General features: G+C 41.6%; 1 protein-coding gene across 1 annotated transcript in view; it reads left to right on the top strand.

The window, feature by feature from the left end:
* Window positions 1-2,733: 2,733 nt before the first annotated feature.
* The window catches only part of LOC140913618 (formin-1-like), a 126,842-nt gene continuing 103,024 nt past the window's right edge, over window positions 2,734-26,551 (top strand). The window contains exons 1-2 of the mRNA XM_073350344.1: window positions 2,734-2,811; window positions 3,372-3,423. The gene's annotated coding sequence lies outside the window, so the exon portion shown is untranslated. The remainder of the gene's footprint in view (window positions 2,812-3,371; window positions 3,424-26,551) is intronic.

Consider the following 26,551-nt stretch of genomic DNA (forward strand, 5'->3'; position numbering starts at 1 on the left):
AATAACTGTAACTTTGAGTCCCTCCCTCGGGGAAAGAGAAAAGAGTCCACGGTTGGACCACCCAAAATGGCCGGATTGGTGTGGGTATAATGTGTGCTTATGAGCATCTTGCTGAAGTCAAGAGTAACTTTTTGAAGGGCAAGTTGTATTGAAAAAACTAAATCCCATGGTGTGTAAGCAAAACATATTTTCCCACCCTTGGAAAAATGTGTTGCTAGTCTTTATATTTCCCATAAATAAAGAGTTCTTTCTTGTCGTCCCTACACAGTACTCTACTCTGGTAGGTTTGGGTTAGAATGCTTTGAGTTACTTTTCCTGTCCCCTAGCACTTTTGCACTTTAGATGTTACTTCTTGCTTTGGAAAACTAGTGTCAATGTGAAATTGTTTATGTATTGGGAGGGTGACAGAGCCACAGTTCACAAGACACTTTGCTCCTTTCCTTGCAGGAATATTACTATGTGTAAAGGAGGCACTTATTTGTTCTCCTGCTATGAATCTCCAGTTGTAGGAACCTTTGCATACCCAGTTGAACAAAGCAATACAACCATACAATCACCTTGATTATTTCCACTGAATGGAGCCTGAAGTTGTTCAGGAAATTCATCTTTGAGTGCTGCTGAGCTCTTCTTTGAGCAATAAGTACCACTATTTCCCATCTACAAACTAACAAAATTATAGTTCAGCTAAAAGTGAGTCTTAGTTCCTCAGATGGTAGCTCAACTGCCATATTAAATATATAATGAATGGTTTTCATATCTAACCTGGGTAGGAACTCTGCTGGTAGAAGACCTCAAACTTCAATGCGTCCTAAGAATGGGATACTTGCAGGAAATTTAAGTCAAGACACTTCCTCCTAAACTCTGTACTTGTTTTGTTTCATACAAATCTACAGTAGCTGTCTCTGTAGGGTAAATGAAGCAGCAGGGAGGTTGCATTTATCCCATGTCAAGATGAAAAGCTGATTACACTGATGAGCGCAGATGAAGCGGAAACCTCTCAGAGATTAGGTTTTGCTTTCCATGTGCCCTACATTGCAGGTTGACATAATTGTGTAATGTTGGTCATTTTACATGTACAGTCTTTCCTCTGTCTCCTTATCATAGTGCAAATGCACCCAAAAAGTGAAATTTCTATCAGCAAAGTATAATAATTCATCTCCCTTTGAGAGAACACATTTTAAAAAGAAAACAACTAACTTTTCAAAGTACTTGGAACTGGTATATCTGTTTTCTGTTCTGTTCACAGTATTTGTCTCTGACTATGATGTGAAATAGTGATGTTATAGGTAAGGTAGTGCAAACTTGTAGGTTACTAGATGGGAGATGGTAAGTATATCATGAGCAAACTATCAAGTTTCTACAACTTTAAGAATTATCTGCAGTGATGAAAAGAAGTTTTAAATGATCAGAAAAGATCTCAAGAATTTTAGGTAGAAGTAGCAAGTGAATGACTTTAATTATTATTAATCATTATTTACTTTAAGATTTAATTTTGTTTATGAAAGACCTGTCTTTCACATGTTATGAGCTGATTTTATCAACACCTGTTTATTGCAGGAAGCACTCATATCCTTCATTAGGTTGTGGGCCTCTAGTGTTGGAGTCTTGTTAATGAATCTAAGCAGAACCACATGTGTAGCTACAAGAGATGCTACATTTTGCCTAAGCACAAGATGTCATTGTAATGTGTTAACATTTACAAAGGTCTTCAAGCATGGCTGGAATCAAAATGCCATTTTTCCTCCCAAATTGTACAGTCACTATTAATGTCTCACAGAAGGCTATATTAATTGCAGCTTTTAAAAATTGTGTCTTTATAAATCATATGTGTAATAAAATAATAAGGGTCTTTTGCTTCTTCCCTGCTTTGCTCCAGAACTGAATGTTTCAATGAACAATATCAGAAAGATTTTTAGGTAAGAAAATAGATTCTTTAGCCTCCACAAGCTCAGCTCCTCTATGGCCCATGCTTGAATTGAAGTAAAACAACTGCAGGGACGGTTCTTGTAGCTTTGAGTGTTAGGAAGTACCTGGGTTGCGCGTTTATACAGGAAGCAACTCAGAAGGCTGGGCGATGATTATCTTTTTGTCGATGATGTAAATTCCAAAGTGGAGCTTATTTCCCTAAAAGCCCTATTTCCATCATAACAAATAATCCTGCTGGGCTCGGGGGAGGACGATTTCATGGATGCTCCCGGGAGAGCAGCAAGACAGATATAGCCAGCCTGAGAAGCCCAGACGTTGCAGGGGAATGTTTTCTGCCATGGGGATTTAACAGCAACCCACATGAGCAGTGACTTTCACAGGACCAGAAAATACCCCCAAACACACACGCGTTTGTTGGCAAGGGGGTGGGGCAGGGAAGGGAATGGGTGGTGATGGATGGATAGTCCCTGGGGGGCAGAGAGCCACTGAAATCTAGCTGGGGGTCGGAGGGGGGGGGAAGGTTGCTCCTCTGCTCCCTTGTTTCGGGGATTTTGGCTGCTGCTGTCGCCCAGGCCCCATCCGCTGCTGCGCCGCTTGGCTCCCGCGTCAAGCCAGGAGCTCGAGGCAGCTGCCCGGCCCCGGCCCTGCCCCTCTCTGTGGAGCTGCCCCGCGCGGGCTCCTTTGCTGCGAATGAGCCCGGCAGGCGAGACGGGGGCAGGCTGTAAGTGCCAGGCGGCGGCAGTGGTCACCCTGAGGAGGAGGAGGAGGAGGAGAGGAGCGGGATTAGCGCGCGGGCAGCCGCCGCCGCAGCAACCGGACTGGGCAGCGCCGCTCTGCACCTGCAGGAGCAGCAGCAGCCGAGCCGAGGACTGCGCGTCTTCCAAGGTAACAACCCTTCGTCCGTCTGTCTGTCTGCCTGCTCCGCTCTGTCCCTCCGCTTCCCGGCAGTGTCTCCTCCCGCCACAGCGCAGGGCTGCCCGCTCGCCGGAAAGAAACTTCGGATTTATTCGCAGTCACCGCGCGAGTGCAGAACACAAGGGGGAGAGAAAATCTTTATTGCCAGCTCTCTCCTCCTGCTGCCGCTGCGGCTGCTTTATAAATAGCTCCTGGGCAGAGGCAGAAGCGGGGATCTCTCTCCTGCCTTTATTAGTTTCCCTTGCAGCCCTGTTAGTTCTCCCCACCTCCTACCAGCTGTATTAAGGCAAGATGTCGCTGGGTTATTTTTGTTTGTTTCTGAAAGCTGTCAGAATTGTGTGCGGTCCCTTCCCTCTTCTCCTGCTGCAAGACGGATGCAGCAAGGCTTGGACTGGGGGGTGGTTACAAGTTCCCCCTATAGCGGGCTTTGATGGATGCAAATCCCTTCCTGCACTGGGGAGGGTGGGTGACTAGAAGACACATGATTAATGTTTACAGCATTCAAACAATCTGTCTTTCTCAATGTGTAGAGTTTGGGAGGAACCACCGTGGAAAATAGGAGACTGCTCAACTCTATCCTGTGTAAGGTTATATACAAAGTCCTGGTGTACTGTATATACTTTCCCATAACTTTGTTTTCTCTGATTTTTTTTTTAATTAAGAGGCCAAACCCCCCCCCCCCAGAAGAAACGGTGTGTATCAACAATATATTGGCAAAACATTATCATTGCTCTACTCTGGGGTCTTCCTAACACACACACGTCAAAGGCTATGTGTATGTAGGTAATTAAAATAGATTCTCCTTTCTGAAGCACGCTATTATATCAGTTGAGACATTGTTCCAGTGGCCAGATCATTGGTCTGGGGACCAGAAATTCCCAAGTTCTGAATCCTAGTTCTGCTGCTGTGTCATTATATGGCTTTGTGCAATTGATTTAGGCTGGCTCTTCATCTGTGAAGCCTGTGTGTGTGTTGGGGAGTAACAATATTTCCTTGCTTTCTAGGACCTCTTTAAAGATGAACTAATGAAAAACAATAATTTAGTCAACAAAAAGTGGGGAAAAATGATCCAAATCCTATCTAATATTACTGAGCATCATAAAGCGTCCATTATCTGATTGTGCATAGAACACTTTGAGAAGTGCTATGCATGTGCTAAGTATTAATTGTAATTGTATAATAATACATGAACAAGTCTTATTTGTAGAACTATATCAATAACACAAGCAAGTATAAAAATTAAGTTAAACAGATGTAACTTTCTGAAATTTTTTATCTTTCAGGCAGAAATAATCCTAATTTGGCCTCTGCTTAGAGATGAATTTATTTGTTTTGGCAAGTTTCAGCAGAAACTGTTCAGCCTTTTTTGATTAGAGGGAAAATGGGAGGGAGGCAGAAGTGTCAGTGTTTCATTATTAGAAAATAAAAAACTACTACTTTCTTTCTTTCTTTGTAACAGCTTTCCAACCAAAATGTCTGGGGCTAGGAAGTCAATATTTGATATGAAATTGGCCCTTTTTGAGAAGTACCTTCTAAGGTTCCAGTGAAAATTCCTTTTGACTTGACTGAGTTATGCCCCCTTGAAAATCAGGTTCTCTGCACCTGGAATACACTTTTTCACAAAGCTTGTAAAGTGCACAGCTATGTGTGCATATCTACGTTAACTGCATAGTGAGAAGTTAGCAGTTGGCATAGGGTTTCTTAACGCTTTTGGAAAGTATGTTGGGATGGAGGCATACATACCTATAGAAGCATGGATAAAAGTTAAATATTTCTGTGAACATTATGCCCCCACATTTAGTCAAACATTTGAAAGAAAAATGAGAATATCCTAGAAACACTTCTCAGCTGAACAATTCAAAAAGAAACACAGCATATAAATGACTTATTGTCCTAATACAGAGCTTTATCTCAGGCCCTTCCCTTCCCTTTTACAAGGTGTGCAGGAGCCCTGGCAGTCCCTGTGCACTCAGGGTATGTCTACACTACGAAATTAGGTCGAATTTGTAGAAGTCGTTTTTTTAGAAATCGTTTTTATATATTCGAGTGTGTGAAAATGCTCTAAGTGCACAGAAAATGCTCTAAGTGCATTAAGTACATTAACTCGGCAGAGTGCTTCCACAGTACTGAGGCAAGCATCGACTTCCGGAGTGTTGCACTGTGGGTAGCTATCCCACAGTTCCTGCAGTCTCCGGAAATGAGACTGAAAAGTTCGCGGTTCTTTTCCTGTCTACCTGGCCAGTGCATCTGAGTTGAGAGCGCTGTCCAGAGCGGTCACAATGGAGCACTCTGGGATAGCTCCCGGAGGCCAATACCGTCAAATTGTGTCCACAGTACCCCAAATTCAACCCAGCAAGGCCGATTTAAGCGCTAATCCACTTGTCAGGGGTTGAGTAAGGAAATCGATTTTAAGAGCCCTTTAAGTCGAAAAAAAGGGCTTCATCGTGTGGACGGGTGCAGGTTTACATCGATTTAACACTGCTAAATTCAACCTAAAGTCCTAGTATAGACCAGGGCTAAGACTAGTAGGGTTCACAGAAAGGAACCCAACTCTTTAGAAGTTTCACAACGAGATGAGGCCACAAGGGAGAGTGGATAAATGTCAAAGATAATGACTTGCTCAGATATATTAGCTTTACTGAAATAAATTAATAACAATGTCAACTCTTACTAAACTAAACAACAAGTGTAAACTCTTACTAAAAAATTACTAAACCATTTAATATTACAAAGATATGGGAAAGCTGATGCTTTGTTTTGTGTCATCAACCAGGCAAAGAATGACAGTTCCTGCAGCCCCAATGGCAAAGAACACTTCAACCTTTCCAATATTGTTACTGAATACATGTAAATGTAAAGGGTTAATATAATCTCAGGTCTTTAATGAGGAAATCTTTTCTAAATTCTGAAGTTACTTATGTACATAAGTGTTTATAGGATCAGAACCCCAGACTGTGAAGTAACATTGTAATAAACCCCAATCCTTTTTTTAATTTAAGGTTCTAAGATGAGCCATATTTCTGACTTAAAGAAAATGTATTTAGTATGCAGTATTTATGTAAGGGGTGAGTAGAAAAACATTCCTATTGTTATATGTACTTTTAGTACTACCTCTTCCAAGAATTACTTTCTCACCCCCCTCCCCCAGCACTTTCACAAATGTGTTTGTTAGCTTTAATCCTGCTTCATCCATTTTGGCAGGAACTGGTATACATGGAAGAGCATTCTTCTGTTGAATGAACTAAGCTCTGATCTTATGACTTGTATGTATATGACCATACTTAATTACATAACTTGTGTTTGTAGACTATATTCTATTGACTTTTTTTGTTACTTTGATAAGCAGTGAAATAAAAGGGTCAAAGATCTTTTTAATAGGAAATAGGGAATCCTTTTGCCTGTGTCATGCAGCTATCAGAGGGCTATAATGTGCTTATGTTTTGTGGACTTGGTAACTGGAGTATGAGCGCTAAGTGTGTGTACAATTATATTAGGATTGCATCAATGTACTTATTCCTTTATTCCCACTTCACTTGCTGTTTTCCGCTACTCATCATTGCTTTTTATAGCTGGCATTTGCTGGTGATGGCTGACAGGCTTACTGTACTTTCATGTTTCTTCACTGAGTCGTTTAGGGATAAGCATATTCTAGGGGCTGGTATGTCATTTTAATGACACACTTTGGAATGCTATTGTCCCTCCATACCAAGCAAACATAACCAGGAAACTCTATACTTACCATTACTATTATTCCTGATCAGGTGAACAACTTAGGGCCCTACCCTGCCCAGCTTTCTTCTACAACAGCAGATCTTACAGCTCTCTGTAGCCGGAGATGGTAGCTAGATCCCCTCAGAGTAACATTCCCTCAGAGTAGATCCCCTCAGAGTAACATTTTTCCCTCGCTTTGAGAGGTGGTCAGAAAATTCTGGAAGTGAACCACTGGCTAGGTAAGTGGTATAAAGTAGAGGGGTTTGATTTTGTTGAACACTGGTCCACCTTCCATAGGGAGAGGGGGCTGAACAGTTTGGATGGCCTCCATCTCAATAAAAGGGAAACCAATCTTCCTGGGCACAGGTTGACAAGTCAGGATGGCATTGAATTAATAACAAAAGGGGAGGGCAAAAAGAAGGAACAAATGAAGGAACAAATTGCTGATGCTCTCATACTAGAAGTTTGAGAAACAAACGAGAAATTGCTCATTTATGAGCATAAATTCGACTTAGTTGGCTTTACTAAAACCTGAATTTCCACTACATGCATCCGACGAAGTGGGTATTCACCCATGAAAGCTTATGCTCCAATACGTCTGGTAGTCTATAAGGTGCCACAGGACTCTTTGCTGCTTTTACAGATCCAGACTAACACGGCTATCCCTCTGATACTTCAAAATAGTTATAACCTATTTAGGAATGATCAAGTGAACAAACAGGGAGAGGGAGTGGCACTCTGTCAGAAATAACATTACCTGTTTCTGAGTCACTGATACCTTGTAAGAAAATGATCTTGAATGCTTATGGATCAATAACTGGATGGGGTATTAGTTGATGTCTGCTGCTGACTGCCAAATCATACTAGGAGACAGGATGGCCAGCTCCTTAAGCACCTTATCTATGTTGTGTAGGAAAAAAGCTGTTTGATTGTAGGAGACTTCAATCTGAGTGACATATGCTGGAGGTTTTATACTGCCAGTACTAAAACATCTTTGGAATTTCTAAATATTATAGATGACCATTTCCTAACTTAAGAAGCATTGCATCCAACATGAGGGAATTCTATATATTAGACCTCATCTTTATATTCTATATATTAGACCTTTATCTTCAGATAAAGAGGAATTGATCATAGAACTAAAAATTAGTGGTAACTTATGTACAAGTGATCATGAGTTAACCATGTTTATTATGTACAAATAGAATAAAGCCCAACACAGTAATATATATAGTTGGTGCTTTAAAGGCTAGTTTTCAAAGCCAAAAACACTTATGAGCCAAATCAGTTGGGAGAAAGAATTTAAACAGAAAAATTGTGAATGATTGATTGGGAATTGTTAAAGAATTTTACTCAATGCTACAATCAAGAAAGAAGGCCACACTACTTTAAAAAACAACCTGCCTTAGAGGCAAAGTAGTCATCTTAAAAAAAAAATGAAGGGGGATGGGAAGTTGGTAGTAATTAATATAAATTAGAAGCTAGAAATTGTAGAAAATTAATAAGGGATGCAAAAGGACACAAAGATTATGGCCGTTCTTATGTTCTAACAATAGTATTGGTCAATTACTAGAGGGAATAATAATAATAATAACATCAATAAGAATGCAGAAAAGGCTGCCATGTTCGATAAATATTCTTGTTCTGTGGTTACGAAAAAAACCCAGATGTGGTCAAATCATATAATGAAATAGTTTACATTACAATAGTAACTCAAAGGGATGTCAAACAACAGCTCCTAAAGTTAGACATTTAAGAATCAGTACGTCTGGATAATTTACATTCAAGAATTTTTAAAAGAGCTGGCCAAGGAGCTTGCTGGGGTTGCTGTTCAATAACTCTAGGAACACATGGGAAGTTTCAGAAGATTAGAAGAAAACTAATATTGTGGTAATATATTAAAAGGGTAAACAGGATGACCTAGGTAATTATAGACCTGCCAGCATGACATTGATTTTGGGCAAAATAATAGAATGGCTGATATGGTGCTCAATTAATAAAGAATTGAAGGAAGGTAATATAATATCAATCAGCATGGGTTTATGGAAAATGGATCCTGCCAAATGAACTGGATATCTTTTTTATGAGATTAAAAGTTTGGTTAAGGTAATAGTGTTGGTAAAATATACGTATAGATTTCTGTAAGTTGACCAGAAATGACAAATAAAATAACCAGTCAGAAGTACACAGTTCTCTACAAAAGGACTAAAAAAACCTCCCAGATGGGATACTACAGTTTTACACTGTTTTCTCTGCTAGAAGTGTCAGATTTTTATTCACTTTTTTTGTTTTGTTTTGTTTTACTTTTGTTGATAACACAGTCATTCTGTCAGGAGACAAAGGATTATATTTGAGACATGGATAGAGACCCGTACAAGCTGTTGCAGTAGGGCTAATTCAACTTTTATCTTGTTTGTGTTACTTGCAATATCAGCTGAATAGTAACTAGTATATCTTTTCTAAATAAGACCTCCATACCCAGAGGCAAAAATGTTTCTTCTTGCCTATAATTAATTTTGCCTCAATTTGTAAGGTCAGCTGAATATTGTCCACATGCTCCTCTTGTGCATGTACCCAGCGATGACTATACATTTTGCATTTCAAAGCCTCTTACAATTGTGAGCATTTGGCTTATGTATTGAAGGGGAATTTATACTTCATAGTTGTTTTCAAACTCCCTTTGATTAGAGCATATTTATTGCCCTAGATCATAAACAGCAAAGCACAGAATATCCATTTAATACTGTTGTTGAGAAACAAATCCCACATTCATTTTAAAATGGATTAAATAATCATAACATCAGTTTCATTTACAGATTTTTGAAAAATACTCCCTTCTAGCCTAGAGGCATTTCAAGCATTTTGAAACTTTTAACAGTTTCAGCATATGGTCAGCACATGGACTGGTTTCCAGGAACTCCCAAGTTCTAATATTGTCTTTGACACTAAATCCCTTGTGATCTTGGGCATGTTCCTCAATCTTCGTTCCTTAGTTATCCCACAAGCAAAACAGGGATAAATGCAGCTAGGGATGGCATGAGGATGAATTTAACGTTTGTCAAGGATTTTAAATCAGTCAAAGCAAGGTGGAAAGCACCCTGCCCCTTGCAGCCAGAATGCAATTGTATAGTAGGGCTACAAGGGCAGCCTCACTCCAGGAGGTGCTGCAGTACCAATTAGCTGGGGACATGGCATCTTTAAAGAGAGAGGGTCTTACTGGTCAGTACGTGGACTTGCAACAAGGCCTTAGATTAGTTAGCTGGGGTTTTCAGCAGCCGCCAGAAGTGGGCCTCTCATTGCTTCATCTGCAGTCCTGCAAAAGAAACTTTATAATGAAATTTTTCCAGATATTCAGTCTAAATATTATAGGCAGAGCTGGTACTTTCCATTATAACTATGTTTTCAATTGCACAGAACTTGACATTTTCCATGCCTGGTGTGTCGCAAGCTGAATTTTTTTGGGAAAAAATGTTTAGACTGTGTTAGAAAATTCTTAAAACCATTTTGTTGACCCCTTGATGGTATCAGGAATGTGCCTTTTGCTATCCCTGAGAAAATCCACCCACATTTGGCCAAGTTATGAGCGTGTGAAAATTAGCAGCTACGTTCTCTGAGCATATTGCCTATATTGGGTATATTGCAGCCCATGGTACAGGAGTGAAGCAGAACTTTAGCTGCAGTTGCTCCTCTTGGCAGCCAAGGGTTGTTATGGTGCTGGAAACAGAAACTGAGAGCAGAGAGACTGCCTCACCTGAGCTCTCAATGCTGCTCCTGCTAGTGCCCGGGCTGGCAGATGGAGAAGGAAAAAACCTGACTGGAATATAGGGTCATGGGGGGGGGTATGGTAGCAGCTGGGTTAGGGGTGCCTGAGAGGGAGACTGAGAAGGGACTGGAACAAAGGGGATTGGTGGGATGTGGGCAGGGGAGAGCATGTGATGGGACCCTGAGAAAAGGTTGTGTGGGGAGCGCTGGGATTGGGAGGAGAAGCTGTGGGAACATGAACTGGGATGTGAAGTTGAAGTGGGTGAAGGAGGGAGTGGGATGATGTGGGACTGGGAGGCTAGTGGTGCACCTGGTAAATTAACAAATCTCTTGCAGTGAATTGAGATTAATATGATGGTCTACACATAAACATTTTATGGGCATATCTATGTCAATTAGGGGTGTGAAATTTATTTATTTATTTATGTTGCCAACATAGCTATGCTGGTAAAAGCCCTAGTGTAGATGCAGTTACAGTGGTCTAAAAGTGCTTATGTCAGTGTGTCATTGAATCAGAATAAACTGTGCCAGCATAAGTACTTCTATAACAATATAACTCTGCCTACACTAGCAGTGGTTTGCCAGTTTGCATAACTAAATGTACACAATGCCTTAAATAACAAAGCCTACTAGTGAAAATCTTGTTGTGTACTTCCAAAATATTTTGTGGGTAAATATGTCCCCAGCAGTCTCCTTCCTAACACTGCATTAAAGACCCAGCTTCCCAGAAAAAGAAACTCCCCCATGACCAGGAGTGAATTAGGGGCAGAATGGGCCCACCAGAAGTGGTGGAACTGCTCTGAGGCAATAAGCCACAAGTGGTATTCCTGGCAACACCTGGAACTGGAGCCTCACCAAACACCTCTCAGGGGCAACATATAAAGGCTCAAACCAAAGGGAGAAAGGACTTCTCATCCGAAAGCAGCAGCATGCCTTGGCATCCCTCTGACTTCTATGGACCCAGTCCATAGAAAGGGAGTCTGTACAAAGGGAAATCTAAGGATAAAGTGCTGACGAAGGATAAAGGGTCATGTGAGAGAACATGGAAGGAAACATTTGGGGCACTAGGAGAGGGGAAGAATGAAGGCTGAACTGCAAATCTAAACTGGAATTTGAGAGTTACAGTAACGGGGGAAAAGGAAAAACTGGGTATCCTTTCTCAGTTCCTGTGGGTATGTTATCTGTTTAGAGGATCATCATGCAAACAGGACCCTTGCTCTTGCAGAGAATCTCATGTGAAGTCAACAGAGCTGAATGTGGGAGTAAGTTTCTGCCCCTTGAGATCAGTTTGCAGAATTGAGCCGTTCAGTTCTAAGCATTTTGTGTGTCTGTAAACTGCCTAAAATACTTTTGCAGGGCTGCAGTAAACACAATACTACTGTTAACACAGGCAACGTTGGTAAGCATCCCATCTGACAATGAGGCCAGCAGAATTGAGGAGAACATCATTAGTTACTTCAGATTCTGTATTTGAGAGCCTTGATATCAGCTGGACTGGCTGCTAACAGAAGGGACATGTATGATGAGCCCTCCCAGAGTGACTGTTGGAATCTTTTGCCCTCCTGTACAGGAGCCTCGAGTGCTTGATGTGTTCCCGGCACCAGGCTGAAGTCTGCTTAATGCCCATCTACTCTTGCTTCTGAAATATCCCAGGAGAGGTGAATGTTCCTGCTGCTCTGGGATGTGTCATGGAGGATGGTATACTCCCACCACACATGGATTAACCACTGGTATGGTCACTGAGCCAGGCAGCTCGTCTCAGAGCAGGATCCACGTTCACTCATATTGATCACAAGAGTGGTGCAAAACTGTACTGATGTAATCAGTGCAGCTTGGTACTACTGGTGAAAACAGGGAGACAGGGACCTTTATTAATTGAATAAGGGTCAGGAAGAAAAGGGTTTAGTGCACTCGAACTGCGGGGGTGGAGGCCTATTGAAACTTGAGACCTGGTACACACCCCTTACTCCCATCCACACCACAAACTGGCACAGGTATAAAGCAGTGCCATAGCCTGAGGCATGTATCGCTGCAGATGAAATTTTTGGATGGCACATTAAGAAACAAAGCAACATTTGTTTAATTTTGGTTTTCAAAGACTGACATTTTTAAAATCTAGATTTTTTCCATGTTGTTCCCCCTTTTCACCACTGAAAGTAATAGAATGAATGATAGCCAGGATTTTTTCTTTTCTTTTTTTTTTCCTTTATCCAATCTAACTTTTCAAAACTTCAAACTTTGAAATAGTTACAGTGTGGCAAAAAGAAAAATGAAATTCTATAATGCTGCCATTGCATAACTTTTCCCAAACTTGGAGAAAATTAAAAAAATTACAGTGATGAAAAATTCTGGACATTATTTACTTTATTGCAGCTCATGGCAAAAAGAGAGGTAGTGGAAAAGGGAAAAAGGGGTGGGGAGAGAAAGAGATTAGGGGAGAACTAAAAACTTCAACAATGTGGAAATTTTCAAAAAGTATTTTGACAAAAAAATTGTGACTAAGTTCACTTCTTGCAGTTAGTGATGGAGGACTGACTTCCATCCAAATCAACTGAAATAACTAAAAAAAAAGAGATAGAAAGAGAAATATCAAGGATGGCATTTTTACAGCACACCATATTTTACTGTTGGAATCCTTGTCCTCCTTTGTTTATATCATCCCTTGCTGTCTTATGTCTAATTTACACAGGAAGCCCACAAAGCAAGGGCATGTCAGAGTCTTTTTGTCTCTGAAGTGTAATGGAGACCTAAGGTGCTATACAAATGATGTTTATTATGAGATGCATGAAACAGCAACGTTCCACTTTAAGGACACAATCAAACTGAAATATAGTTAAGGTTTTTTAAAATATAGGTTTTTGTAATACTTGAATCTCCCCTATTACTTTTTATGATTTTACCATCAGTTTTATATTTTTCTAAAAGTGTTTTTGTTTCCCTGTTCCTTAGTGAAAAACCAACATGAACAAAATGGGAAACTTATAAGGGAAATAGTAAAACTGACTATATGTAAAGTGCTGGTAAAGACACAAAGTAAAAACTGAATAATACATTATGGCAACAAACAAAGGATTGAATCTCTCTGCAGGAAAGCAAAACTAACTATTCAGCTTACAACAAAATATATTTGTTTTAGGATAGCACTGGAAGAAAGCTCAAATATCACTGACTAACTACTGAGAATGATGTGAGGTGTTGATAATGGATATCAGATAACTGTCTGAGGAACTTGCAAGCTTACAAAGCCTACCTGGCACAACAAAGGGTGTAGGTATCTTCAAATATCTTGCCAGAACATTTGAGGAGCTGGTCTTGAAATGAGATAAACTGGTGGGCATCCTGATTGATCACATTTTTTGCTATGGTGGGGGAAAATGGAGTGTATTGCACTGAAGACAAGGTTGAAGTATCTGTTAAAAATGTTCCCTTTTTTCATTACGTTTATCACTGAAAAGCACTGTGCAGAGAAGTATGTTCTGTACTCAGGATGAGAAATATACTGTATGTTAACTACAGGTACACTTGTGCTTGTGTCCTAAACCAATAATTCTAACCACTTCTCTATGAAATGGTTGTATAATATGTAGACTTTGTATTCGACACTAGAGTTTTATGAGTAAATGTTGACAACATGCATACAATACCTCCATAGTTTAGGGTGAACATCAAGCAATGTATGGTGATTGCTTTGAGTCAGCATTTTCCAAGAGTTGCCATATAGTTGTATCTGGAAAATGGCATCATTATCCTACAGTTGAAATAGGAAATAACTACAGTGTTTTAGACAGTGAGCTGTGGTAATTGTTGGCAAATATTGACCTTTTAATAGCAACCACAGAATGGAAGGAAAAAATTTTACCTGTTAAAGACAAGTATGATCCTGTGTATTTCTGACCTTGCATTGTTTGACAGATATTACTGCCCATTTCAGCACCAAATTACATGACTCACCAAGTCATGCCTTTTTGATGTAGTGAAAATGCTTGAGAATAGATTTCTTTGTGACACAAGTGCATTTTGGATAATCATAATGTCCGGCTCCTATGACTTAAAAAATACCTGAGATTTCCTCTTCTAGCCAACACAGTGAATCTGGTGCTATGAAACTTCAAATGGCTTTTCAGCGGAGACTTCATTAGTTCGGAATAAAGGACAAGTAGAAGACTCTCTTTTTCTTATTCCTTACAAGGCGGTGGCAGAAAAGATAGCTGTTGCATCTCAGATGTAATTTTCTCAGCTCCATTGCATATTGGCCCCATACAACACACTGTGATAACTTCCTATTATTGAATGCTTGATTGTTAGGCGTAATAATCTGAATACGATGAGTTTTCTTTGAAAAGAATGTACTAGAAATTATTTTACAGGCATTTTTGATGCAGTCTTATAATGATACATTCCAAAGTTTAACCAAACATTTCACTGACTTTAAAGATTCAGCTTCATTCACACACAAATCAGCCATCGTTGAACCTGAAAAGTTTTTCCTGTTTATCACTTCAAACATATCGTAAACTATTAATGAAACAAAAAATGTATGTACAATTCTAATTACATAGCATTGTCTGAGAAAATAATACTGAAACAGTGCACGTCTCTTACGGTTTGCCTGTGAAGCTTCCCTGTCCCCATATGCTGTGGCTGTCAAGGATCGGTGATGAGAGCTACGTTCTAAATATTGAAATTGTTCTTCATTGATATCTATAGGATGATACACAGTCATTATTCTTGTTTTTAGCTGAGTATCAGCTGGCTCAAATCAGACAAGGAGAGGCAGAAAAAAACACTATGACCCAGCATGGTATTGCTTCTATTGATATACAAGTTTTTCATGATCATATCTTCCCTGCCTATGTTGTTAGTAACGGTGGCTTTACATTTCATCAGGAAATTTTAGTGGATGAACATATAGCATGTAGATGTGCCTGTCAAGTAATGGTTATAAATTTTAACACTTATTATCTTAATCTGATCATAAAGTAGTGATTCAAATATTTGAATACTGTAACATCTTGTTTAATGGACCTCTCCCCCACCCCCCGACAGCTCTGTGTGGATTAGCTTGAGCAGAATGATATGGTGAGGTTTTAACGAAATCCTAGCTGCATTTTTAACATGCTTTCCTGGCCAACTCAGTCTACACCTTATCCCTTGATTTGCATTTATATATAAAAATCACCCTTTTTGGTAAACAAAACACTACACACATTCATTGTGGCTTATCTTGGTGACTTCAACCTTATGTTCTGAGTTATCTCTTTATGGGTCCAATGAATTTGTTGGCAAGGTTCATAAATCCATTTGACTGATTTCCTCTCTTTAGGAGTGTTTAACATTTTGTTGGTGTGATGGCGTGTTCACCCCCACACTGGCAGGGAAGGGATTAATCATAGAATCATAGAAGATTGGAGTTGGAAGAGACCTCAGGAGGTCATCTAGTCCAACCCCCTGCCCAAAGCAGGACCAGCCCCAACTAAATCATCCCAGCCAGGGCTTTGTCAAGCCAGGCCTTAAAAATCTCTAAGTATGGAGATTCCACCACTTCCCTAGGTAACCCATTCCAGTGCTTCACCACCCTCCTAGTGAAATAGTTTTTCCTAATATCCAACCTAGACCTCCTCCACTGCAACTTGAGACCATTGCTCCTTGTTCTGTCATCTGCCACCACTGAGAACATCCTAGCTCCATCCTCTTGGGATCCCCCCTTCAAGTAGTTGAAGGCTGCTATCAAATCCCTCTCACTCTTCTCTTCTGAAGACTAAAGAAGCCCAGTTCCCTCAGCCTCTCCTCATAAGTCATGTGCCTCAGCCCCCTAATCATTTTTGTTACCCTCCATTGGACTCTCTCCTATTTGTCCACATCCTTCCTGTAGTGGGGGGCCCAAAACTGGACACACTACTCCAGATGTGGTCTCATCAGTGCCAAATAGAGGGGAATAATCACTTCCCTCAATTTGCTGGCAATACTCCTACTAATGCAGCCCAATATGCCGTTAGTGTTCTTGGCAACAAGGGCACACTGCTGACTCATATCCAGCTTCTCATCCACTGTAACCCCTACATCCTTTTCTGCAGAACTGCCACTTAGCCAGTCAGTCCCCAGCCTGTAGCCATGCATGGGATTCTTCTGTCCTATGTGCAGGACTCTTCACTTGTCCTTGTTGAACCTTGTCAGATTTCTTTTAGCCGAATCCTCCATTTTGTGTAGGTCACTCTGGACCCTATCCCTACCCTCCAGAGTAGTGCAGACAGGGACCCGGGAAGTAGAGAAGGAGCTCTGGACAGGCTGTTGAGACTGAGTAGGGTTCTGTGGTCACAGGGCAGTGGACCAGGGAAATGCAGCAATAGTCGAGGCAAAGGAATGCATTAGGTGACTTTGGTTCAAAGGGTCCCTGGGCAGGGACAGGGAGTAGTGGGTGAGCCCGGGTCCTCCACTTGCCATTGGGGAAGTGGCTGGGCAATTGGACTGCAGTACTATCCCCAAATGGCAGGGCAGAGCACAAATGGTGACACGGCAGGAGGACTGTGTCATGAAGAGGACTCCGCGGTCCTTGGAGTGACGTAGGTTTGACAGCAGATATAATGGTTGGAGAGGCACCACTGGGAGCTCCAACTTACGAAGCCAATCCCCAAGATGGCCAGCATGAGGTACCAGCATGGTGAGTGAGCCCCATCACAAGTTGGTGGAGAATGCAGGCACACAGTTGCCCCTGAAGTAAGGGGAGGTGGAGAGACCACTGGTGCACAGTGAAAGATGGTACCAGACGCATATCCTGATATAATCGGAGTGAGAAGGACTAAGAGAGGCTGAGGTGCACGGCAGAGAAACAGTACAAGAGAAGAAAAGAGACAATGGAGCCACAGTATGCAGAGGCCTTCTTTGCTGAGGGCTCTTGTGCCCTCCTATGCTGGACTCCAGGTTCAGTCTCTCTGCAGAAAGGGACTGACAGATAGTGGGGATGGCTCGAGACCTTGCTGCGGGAAGTTCTGGAGAACGAGCAGAGGCAATGGAAGGCACAGAGGTATCTCCAGAATTATTTGGTGCAGATCTGCCAGCTATACCAAATAATTCTGGAGATACCACCATGCAGAGCAACAGGTGGCCATAGTAAAGCTCCTGCGGGGAGAAATCAGTAGAGGCGACAGGGGGCAGGATGGGTAGAGAGGTACCAGAGCTAGGAAGCCAGAGACTGGTCTGAGGGAATGTTATGCCGGTGGGTGACAAGGACACTGGAAGGGAGAGTGGCCCTACTGGGATGGGGGCCAGAAGTCTCACCCAGAGAACAGAAAGAAGAGAGAGCCCAAGAGAGTCCAACTTGTGAAGAGAACAGGGATACGCGGAAGTGTTGGGCCTGTGGACAACAGGGGCGTCAGCAGTGCGAATGCCCATACATGAGTTGTGGGGTAAAGGCTAGCCCAGGGGAAGGAGCTGAGCAATGGAAGAACAATGGGAGGCCCATGGCCAAGGGGAGGCAAAGAGTTTGCTTTTGGTGCCATGAAGAGGGCCATATAAAAAGATATTGCAGCCTTACAAGAAGGTGGAATAGTGAAGGGGTGTCTGGGGACCAGGCTAGGTCATAGACGATCAGGACAGACGTGGCAGTGATGACCATAGACTTGTCAGGGAGTCATCTCCCACACCCAGCAGGGGATGGCAAAGAACTGATAGGTAAGATGAACTCAGATGAAGAGGGCCCAGGCAGATAAGGAATCAATGCAGGGGCAGAGCAGGCTACTGTGGGGATCCAGACCCTGAATGAAAGGATGCCGGGCACTCAGCTGGAACTGCAAGAGAAACTAGCAGTGGTTGAGCAGGCCCGACTAAGGGCAGAAAGAGACCAGGCACACCTAAGGGAATAGTTTAGGCATACTATGAAGGATCAGGAAAATGTATGTTTCCTATTGAGGGAAGCTGAGAAAGAGAGGGATAACCTGCGGGGTCATCTTGGACAGATGCAGGGCAAGAGGCATCCCTACCCTCGAGGTCTGAGGGGGAAGGTGTGTGATTGGGTGTTTGCCCCACACTGGCAGGGAAGGGGTTAATAGAGCCCTAGGGAGGCAGCATGGGAAGCAGCCAATCAGGGCCCAGGGGGATCACATAAAAGGAGCTCTGGGAGCTTGAGAGACAGAGTGGGCTGCAACCCACAGCACCTTGGACAGAGCAGTGCAGGCAGGGACCCAGGGAGTAGAGAAGGAGCTCCAAACAGGCTGCTGAGACTGAGTAGGGTTCTGTAGCCACAGGAAAGTGGCCCAAAGAAATGCAGTGGTAGTTGAGGCAAAGAAATGCAGTAGGTAACTTCAGTTCAGACAGTCCCTGGGCCGGGATCCAGAGTAGTGGGTAGGCCCGGGTTCCCCCCCTCCACTCGCCACTGGGGAAGTGGCTGGACAGTTGGACTTCCGTACTAAGCCCCAGAAGGGGAGATCACAGATGGTGACACAGCCTCATGACTGTATCATGAAGAGGATGCTGCGGTCCTTGGAGTGATGTAGGCCTGACAGCAGATGTGATGGCGGGCAAGCCACCATTGGGAGAGGGTGTACCAACCTGCGCAGCTAATTCCCAAGATGGCCAGTAGGAGATGCCACCATGGTGAGTCATGCGCTGTCACAGTTGAATAAAGCATTATTTTGATCTTTGATACAGGTTGCATGTGTTTATTCCTCAACAAATCCTTGCTAAAGTAAGACACTGCTATTTGCCAGAATGATACAATATATTTAAAACTATTACACAGGTAATTGTAAAGCACCATGGTTTAAATCTTCTTCCCTTTGTTTTCCAATAAATAGGAAATAGGTTTATGGAATTGTGATTTCTATAACTGTGTCTGAACTGATTCATAGAAGCCTGTACCTCTTTGTCTCCAGAAGACGATAAGTATCTTTTACCTTTATAACGATAGCAGTTATAGAATCATAGAATATTAAGGTTGGAAGAGACCTCAGGAGGTCATCTAGTCTAACCCCCTGCTCAAAGCAGGACCACCAACTAAATCATCCTAGAGGTTTTTAAGGCCCGGCTTGACAAAGCCCTGGCTGGGATGGAGATTCCACCATCTCCCTACGTAACCCATTCCAGTGCTTTACCACCCTCCTAGTGAAATAGTGTTTCCTAATATCCAACCTAGACTTCCCCCACTGAAACTTGAGACCATTGCTCCTTGTTCTGTCACCTGCCACCACTGGGAACATACTAGCTCCATCCTCTTTGGAACCCCACTTCAGGTAGTTGAAGGCTGCTATCAAATCCCTCTCACTCTTCTCTTCTGCGGACTAAATAAGCCCAGTTCCCTCAGCCTCTGCTCATAAGTCGTGCCCCAGCCCCCTAATCATTTTGGTTGCCCTCTGCTGGACTCTTTCCAATTTTTCCACGTCCTTTCTGCAGTGGGGGGCCCCAAACTGGACACAATACTCCAGATGGGGCCTCACCAGTGTCGAATAGAGGGGAATGATCACTTCCCTTGATCTGCTGGCAGTGCTTCTACTAATACAGCTCAATATGCTGTTGGCCTTCTTGGCAACACACTGCTGACTCACATCCAGCTTGTTATCCACTGTAATCCCCAGGTCCTTTTCTACAGAACTACTGCTTAGCCAGTCGGTCCCCAGCCTGTAGCGGTGCATGGGATTCTTCTGTCCTAAGTGCAGGACTCTGCACTTGTCCTTGTTGAACCTCATCAGATTTCTTTTGGCCCAATCCTCCAATTTGTCTAGGTCCCTCTGGACCCTATCATTACCCTCCAGAATATCTACCTCTCCCCCCTGTTTAGTGTCATCTGCGAACTTGCTGAGGGTGCAATTCATCCCATCATCCAGATCATTAATAAAGATGTTGAACAAAACTGGCCCCAGGACCGACCCCGTGGCACTCTGCTTGATACCGGCTGCCAACTAGACATCGAGCCGTTGATCACTATCCATTGAGCCTGACAATCTAGCCAGCTTTCTATCCACCTTATAGTCCATTCATCCAATCCGTACTTCTTTAACTTGCGGGCAAGAATACTTTGGGAGACTGTATCAAAAGCTTTGCTAAAGTCAAGATATATCAAATCCACCACTTTCCCCATATCCACAGAGCCAGTTATCTCGTCATAGAAGGCAATCAGGTTGGTCAGGCATGACTTGCCCTTGGTCAATCCATGCTGACTGTTCCTGATCACCTTCTTCTCCTCCAAGTGCTTCCAAATGGATTCCTTGAGGTCCTTTTCCATGATTTTTCCAGGGACTGAAGTGAGGCTGACCAGTCTGTAGTTCCCTGAGTTCTCTTTCTTCTCTTTTTAAAATGTGGACACTATATTTGTTATGAGTAAGTCAAATGGTAGTTTACAAGAACCTCATGGAGTGTGTATGAATCAAGATCATTTTAGCAATGAGAAGGAATTGACCGTTACACTTCTTTGACAGATGTCAAGCAGTATGTATGTTTATTAATACAAATAGTTGGATTATGATATCTTCATATATTATTTCACTTTCATTTGACTCATGAATTGGATTTTTGTTCTATTTCATTTCTATCCCACTGGATTAATTTTAGAGTCAGAATTAGCAATGTAGTTTAACAATTGTAGGATGACATACGTTCTTCTTGAAAAGGAATAATCTGTATCCATCATACTGTGGGCTGTGATTTTTTTTTCTGAATTAAGTGTGCTTAGCATATTGAGGCTTGGTAGTATGTGGGTGTGAGATTTCCAGTGAAAACAAAGGTGCTTTAGATAGTGGTGTTGGTCATTCCCTTTTTTTTCTGAGTCTTATTTCTTCAGCATGGTGTGGTAGAGACACTGTGATCCAGGTGAGACAAAAAGCAGAAGTCCTAGCCACCTGAGGTCATAAGAGTCCATAGCACCTTTTGATGTTTGAGTTAGATACACTGTCGCTGTATGCAGTACTGCCACCCCAAATGTTCAAAAATTATTAGTCTGGCCCCCCAAAATCATGAGATTTTAAAAAATAATAAATGTTGTTTGGGTTCTGGCTTTTGAGCCTTTATGGTGCACTAGCTTTATGTTTTTCAAGACTTTTCTTTGCAACCATAAAGGCTACACACCTTTTTTCTTCAATGAAAGCTGAGATTCTCATGCAATTGGATCTTTGATTCTGGGCTTTAGGAATAACACATGATTCTGGGCTTTAGGAATAACACAAATCACAAGAGTTGGTCACACTGTAAAAATAATAACTAATAGCTCATATAATGTTCTAGTGGCCATATTCCACCCTAGATGTTGCTGCATTTCATTGGCAAGTGAAGGTGTGTGTGTGTGTGTGTGCAGTCTGCAAAGTACTGGGGGATCCCTTGAGCATGAGTGGCATTATATGAATGGCAAATATGATGAAGGTTACTAAGACGATGAAGATCTGTTTATATGTTCCATAGATTCTTTGCTCAGTCATCAATATTTTTCACAAAAAAATGCTATGTGGTGTTAAGGGTACTCCTTCCATTGTGTGGATATCTTGGTAATAGATCTCTCTCTACTTTTCCACCTGATTTGGTTCTCTTGGTGCTATCTACCCCACCCCTCAGTTCCGTCCTGTTGCCTGCTCAGATCCCCCTTCTCTCTGCCTTCCCACCTGATTTGGTTCTCTTGGTGCTATTTACCTCACCCCTCAATTCCCTCCTATTGCCTGCTCAGGTCCCCGGGATGGAGGGTTGAGGGGGGAGGAGCGGCAAGTCCTCCTTCCCCAGTTAGTGTTCATCTTTGGGGAGCTTCAACAATGGCTGGTAATCCCACTTCATAATCCTGCTTCCATCATGCCAACAGATTCCCAATATTGGCTGTCCCCTGGTCCTTGACTCTTCCCCTCCTGATGCATTTTCAAGAAAAACTTTGGCCTCCTCTAAGATGTTATAATGGAGATGAAGCTTCCTTCTTTTAAGCCGGGGGAGCTATCAAGGGTCTGTAAATTTTCCCCTTACCACTTACATAATTTTAGTCTGTTTCAAACTTTGACCTTCTATTGTTTAAACAGTTTACTCATCCAAACCCTTTACTCACCTTTGTCCTCCCAGGAACAAAGACAAATCTTGATCCTTGTTTTCACAGTTATGCATAGAATTTCAATATCAAGTAAGATAATTTTAGTCACAGTGATGGAGAACAGAAAAAGCATATCCTGTCACTATTGTGACAGTATTTCTACAGATAGAATCTAATAGTTTCATCTGCACCTTTTCTGTGAAAACTTTACTCCACTGGTCTGCGAAAATGACAAGATTAGCAGTTCCAAAGGCACCCAATTCTGTGTGTTCTTTTGTGGTTTTTTTCAGGCTGAAGACTAAGATTGGATGGAGTTCAGTAAACAGTTGTCTCTGGCTCTGGTAAAACCACCACTATGATATTGCATTCAGTTCTGGACATTTTATTATCCAGAAATTTGAATGTGGATTGGAGGGAGTTTCAGAGAAGAGTTATAAATATGATTAGTGGGCTGAAGGGATTTGCTTACAAGGATAGTTTTAAAAGAGCTAAAAATACCTAGCTTGACTGAATAACAGTTTAGAGAAATATAACTGTCTGTAAGTAACATCACCAATACAGAATAATTCTTTAAGATGCCACAAAACAGAATAATTAAAGTTGGAGGATGAAACTCAGAGGACAATTTAGTGTATAGCGGGAGAAATGTCCTGACAGTTTGGTCACAGTCTGCATGTATGCCCAGTAAACAATACATAGAAAACAATTCTGTACAAAGAGATGATAGGATTAGATTTAAGAGATATTTTCCATCTCTATATTATTTGAAGATGGGAAAGTAAGAGACTGCACTTGAGGAAAGATCTAAGTTTGATATCACAATGTTGCATTCAATTTTTATGCGACAGATCACTTGAGTTAAAATCTTCCAGGACACTGGGATCATTTGGTCACCTTGTTTTCTCCTGTGCTGCCAGTTCCCTCTAGCTCCTTGCTGCAATGTTGTTCTTTCTCTGCCAAACATTTCTCACTGCTTCCAGGCCACCTCTTTCAGACTCCACCTAGTTCCAGGTCATTATGCCTGAGTGTGCATTTCACTTTTTTACTTGAACACCCTATTGTAACAGTGGACTGTGCACATACATTCCTAACCACACGAAGCAAATGACTTCTGAAAATTGTTTTTGGTGATGGAGGGGAAGGAGTAGATATTATACCATTATATGTTACTTAACAGAGTTGCATGCGGAAGCCTGCACAGTGTCTCCTCATACAGTTCTTAGCTGTAAGTAGGGTTGGTCCTTGACTTTCATAAGCACTAAAGCTTTCACTTTATGTAGCCAAGATACCCTGTTGCATTTTGACAGTTTAGGCAAAATGAGTATATGACAGAGCAAGCTTCTCTCTCAGCTGTTTCTCCAGTGAGTTTGGTTTCTGATCCCTATTTGTAATGAATATCTTGTTTCAGGTAATATTTTTCCCATTAGAATGCTAGAAGCTTAAGACTTCTTACAACCTGCTCTTAATGTGTACCTTTGCAAAATGTGTAAGTGACAATTGCTAGTGGTGGTCAGAGGTATAGCAACTTAAGAGCAGATTGACAACAGAATTGTTGAGCGTTTTTCTGCATCTTTTTAACCTAATTGCATCATCATGTTCTCCTGCCTCCCCCTTGATGTTAACCCCTTCTATTCTGATTAGCTCGCTGTAGGAGTTGTCAACTGTCACTTAACCCAAAACCTCAGAATATTTTGTTCTCTGCAAAGTTTCAAACCTACAAAATTCAAAAGTGTTATCCTGTGCTTTCTTATTAAACTAGTTGTGTGCACACAATGCTGTTACAATCTTTTAACATGGTGTAGTCCTGTCCGAATAGCAGGCTACATGAGTACTTTGAGGGTGATATCTGACTTAAACCAATGTAAGAAAAGCAATTCATAGTTAATGCTGATAGTGTCCTTAATGTAATGTGCCTCAGTTTTCTCTGCATATAGAAGTATAGAAAATTATCCATTTATCTGGTAAAGGATCATATCAACTGAAATACTTAAGATCTATTAATAACTTTGAGCCATGTGATTAATGTGTATTCCACCCAAATCCAATATTACGTTAACTTGGCTTTAGGTGTATGACTTTCCATTTTTAAATTTGAACATATTAATTAAAAAATATATACAAACTGAGAATTTTTAAAATGCTATTTAGGAGCCACTGTGATGGTCTCTGGCTAAAACCTTCATTATCTAAAACATATCTCATAACTTCTGAAAATATTTTGTAGGCTATAATTACTAGTATGGCCTGCCTAAATATGAACATATAATATCCGTTCTTAACACATTCACCTGCTAGGTGATCACTATAATCCTATTATACAAATATGCTGTTAAATATTTAGAAAGCCCAGATTTTTTTACTTGCTAGACAATTATAAGTCTGGACAGACTCCATAAATCCTTAAGAGCTGCAGATTATTCAGAATACGAATTACTGCACATATCAAGAAAATACAAACAAATTTTAAACTGTAATTTTGTCAGCCAGTTATGGCTGAGGGGAGAACAAGGGAACCCAAGACTTTAAGGGCATGTTTGTGGAATGTTCCTCTCACTGTATAGTGTGCTGAAGTGGGGACAACTTCTTTAAGCAAAGGTTTTATGGAATACCGAAGCGGGGTGTCATAAATATAAAGGGAAGGGTAAACCCCTTTGAAATCCCTCCTGGCCAGGGGAAAGCTCCTCTCACCTGTAAAGGGTTAAGAAGCTAAAGGTAACCTCGCTGGCACCTGACCAAAATGACCAATGAGGAGACAAGATACTTTCAAAAGCTGGGAGGAGAGAGAGAAACAAAGGGTCTGTGTCTGTCTGTATGCTGGTTTCTGCCAGGGATAGACCAGGAATGGAGCCTTAGAACTTTTAGTAAGTAATCTAGCTAGGTATGTGTTAGATTATGATTTCTTTAAATGTCTGAGAAAAGAATTGTGCTGAATAGAATAACTATTTCTGTCTGTGTATCTTTTTTGTAACTTAAGGTTTTGCCTAGAGGGGTTCTCTATGTTTTTGAATCTAATTACCCTGTAAGATATCTACCATCCTGATTTTACAGGGGGGATTTCTTTATTTCTATTTACTTCTATTTTTTATTAAAAGTCTTCTTGTAAAAACTGAATGCTTTTTCATTGTTCTCAGATCCAAGGGTTTGGGTCTGTGGTCACCTATGCAAATTGGTGAGGCTTTTTATCCAACATTTCCCAGGAAAGGGGGGGTGCAAGTGTTGGGAGGATTGTTCATTGTTCTTAAGATCCAAGGGTCTGGGTCTGTAGTCACCTAGGCAAATTGGTGAGGCTTTTTACCAAACCTTGTCCAGGAAGTGGGGTGCAAGGTTTTGGGAAGTATTTTGGGGGGAAGGACGCATCCAAACAGCTCTTCCCCAGTAACCAGTATTAGTTTGGTGGTGGTAGTGGCCAGTCCAAGGATAACGGGTGTAATATTTTGTACCTTGGGGAAGTTTTGACCTAAGCTGGTAAAGATAAGCTTAGGAGGTTTTTCATGCAGGTCCCCACATCTGTACCCTAGAGTTCAGAGTGGGGGAGGAACCTTGACACGGGGAAAGTTGGAAAACCAACCACTCATTGTAGAATAACAAAACACCATTCTATCCAGTAAACAGCAACTTTGATACAGAGTACTTGGTTCAGTAGTAGCTAGAGCTCCCTTCCTTCCCCGCTCTGAACTCTAGGGTACAGATGTGGGGACCTGCATGAAAACCTCCTAAGCTTACTTTTACCAGCTTAGGTTAAAACTTCCTCAAGGTACAAAATTATTTTACCCTTGGATTTCCACTGCCACCACCAAACTTTATCTGGGTTTACTGGGAAACGTAGTTTGGACACGTCTTTCCTCCCCAAATCCTCCCAACCCTTGCACCCCACTTCCTGGGGAAGGTTTGGTAAAAATCCTCACCAATTTGCATAGGTGACCACAGACCCAAACCCTTGGATCTTAGAACAATGAAAAAGCATTCAGTTTTCTTACAAGAAGACTTTTAATAGAAGTAAAGGAATCACCTCTGTAAAATCAGGATGGTAGATACCTTACATGGTAATTAGATTCAAAACATAGAGAATCCCTCTAGGCAAAACCTTAAATTACAAAAAAGACACACAGACAGAAATAGTCATTCTATTCAGCACAGCTCTTTTCTCAGCCATTTAAAGAAATCATAATCTAACATATACCTAGCTAGATTACTTACTAAAGTTCTAAGACTTCATTCCTGTTCTGTCCCTGGCAAAGACAGAATATAGAC

Source organism: Lepidochelys kempii, chromosome 6 (assembly GCF_965140285.1).
Source record: "Lepidochelys kempii isolate rLepKem1 chromosome 6, rLepKem1.hap1, whole genome shotgun sequence".
NCBI lineage: Eukaryota > Metazoa > Chordata > Testudines > Cheloniidae > Lepidochelys > Lepidochelys kempii.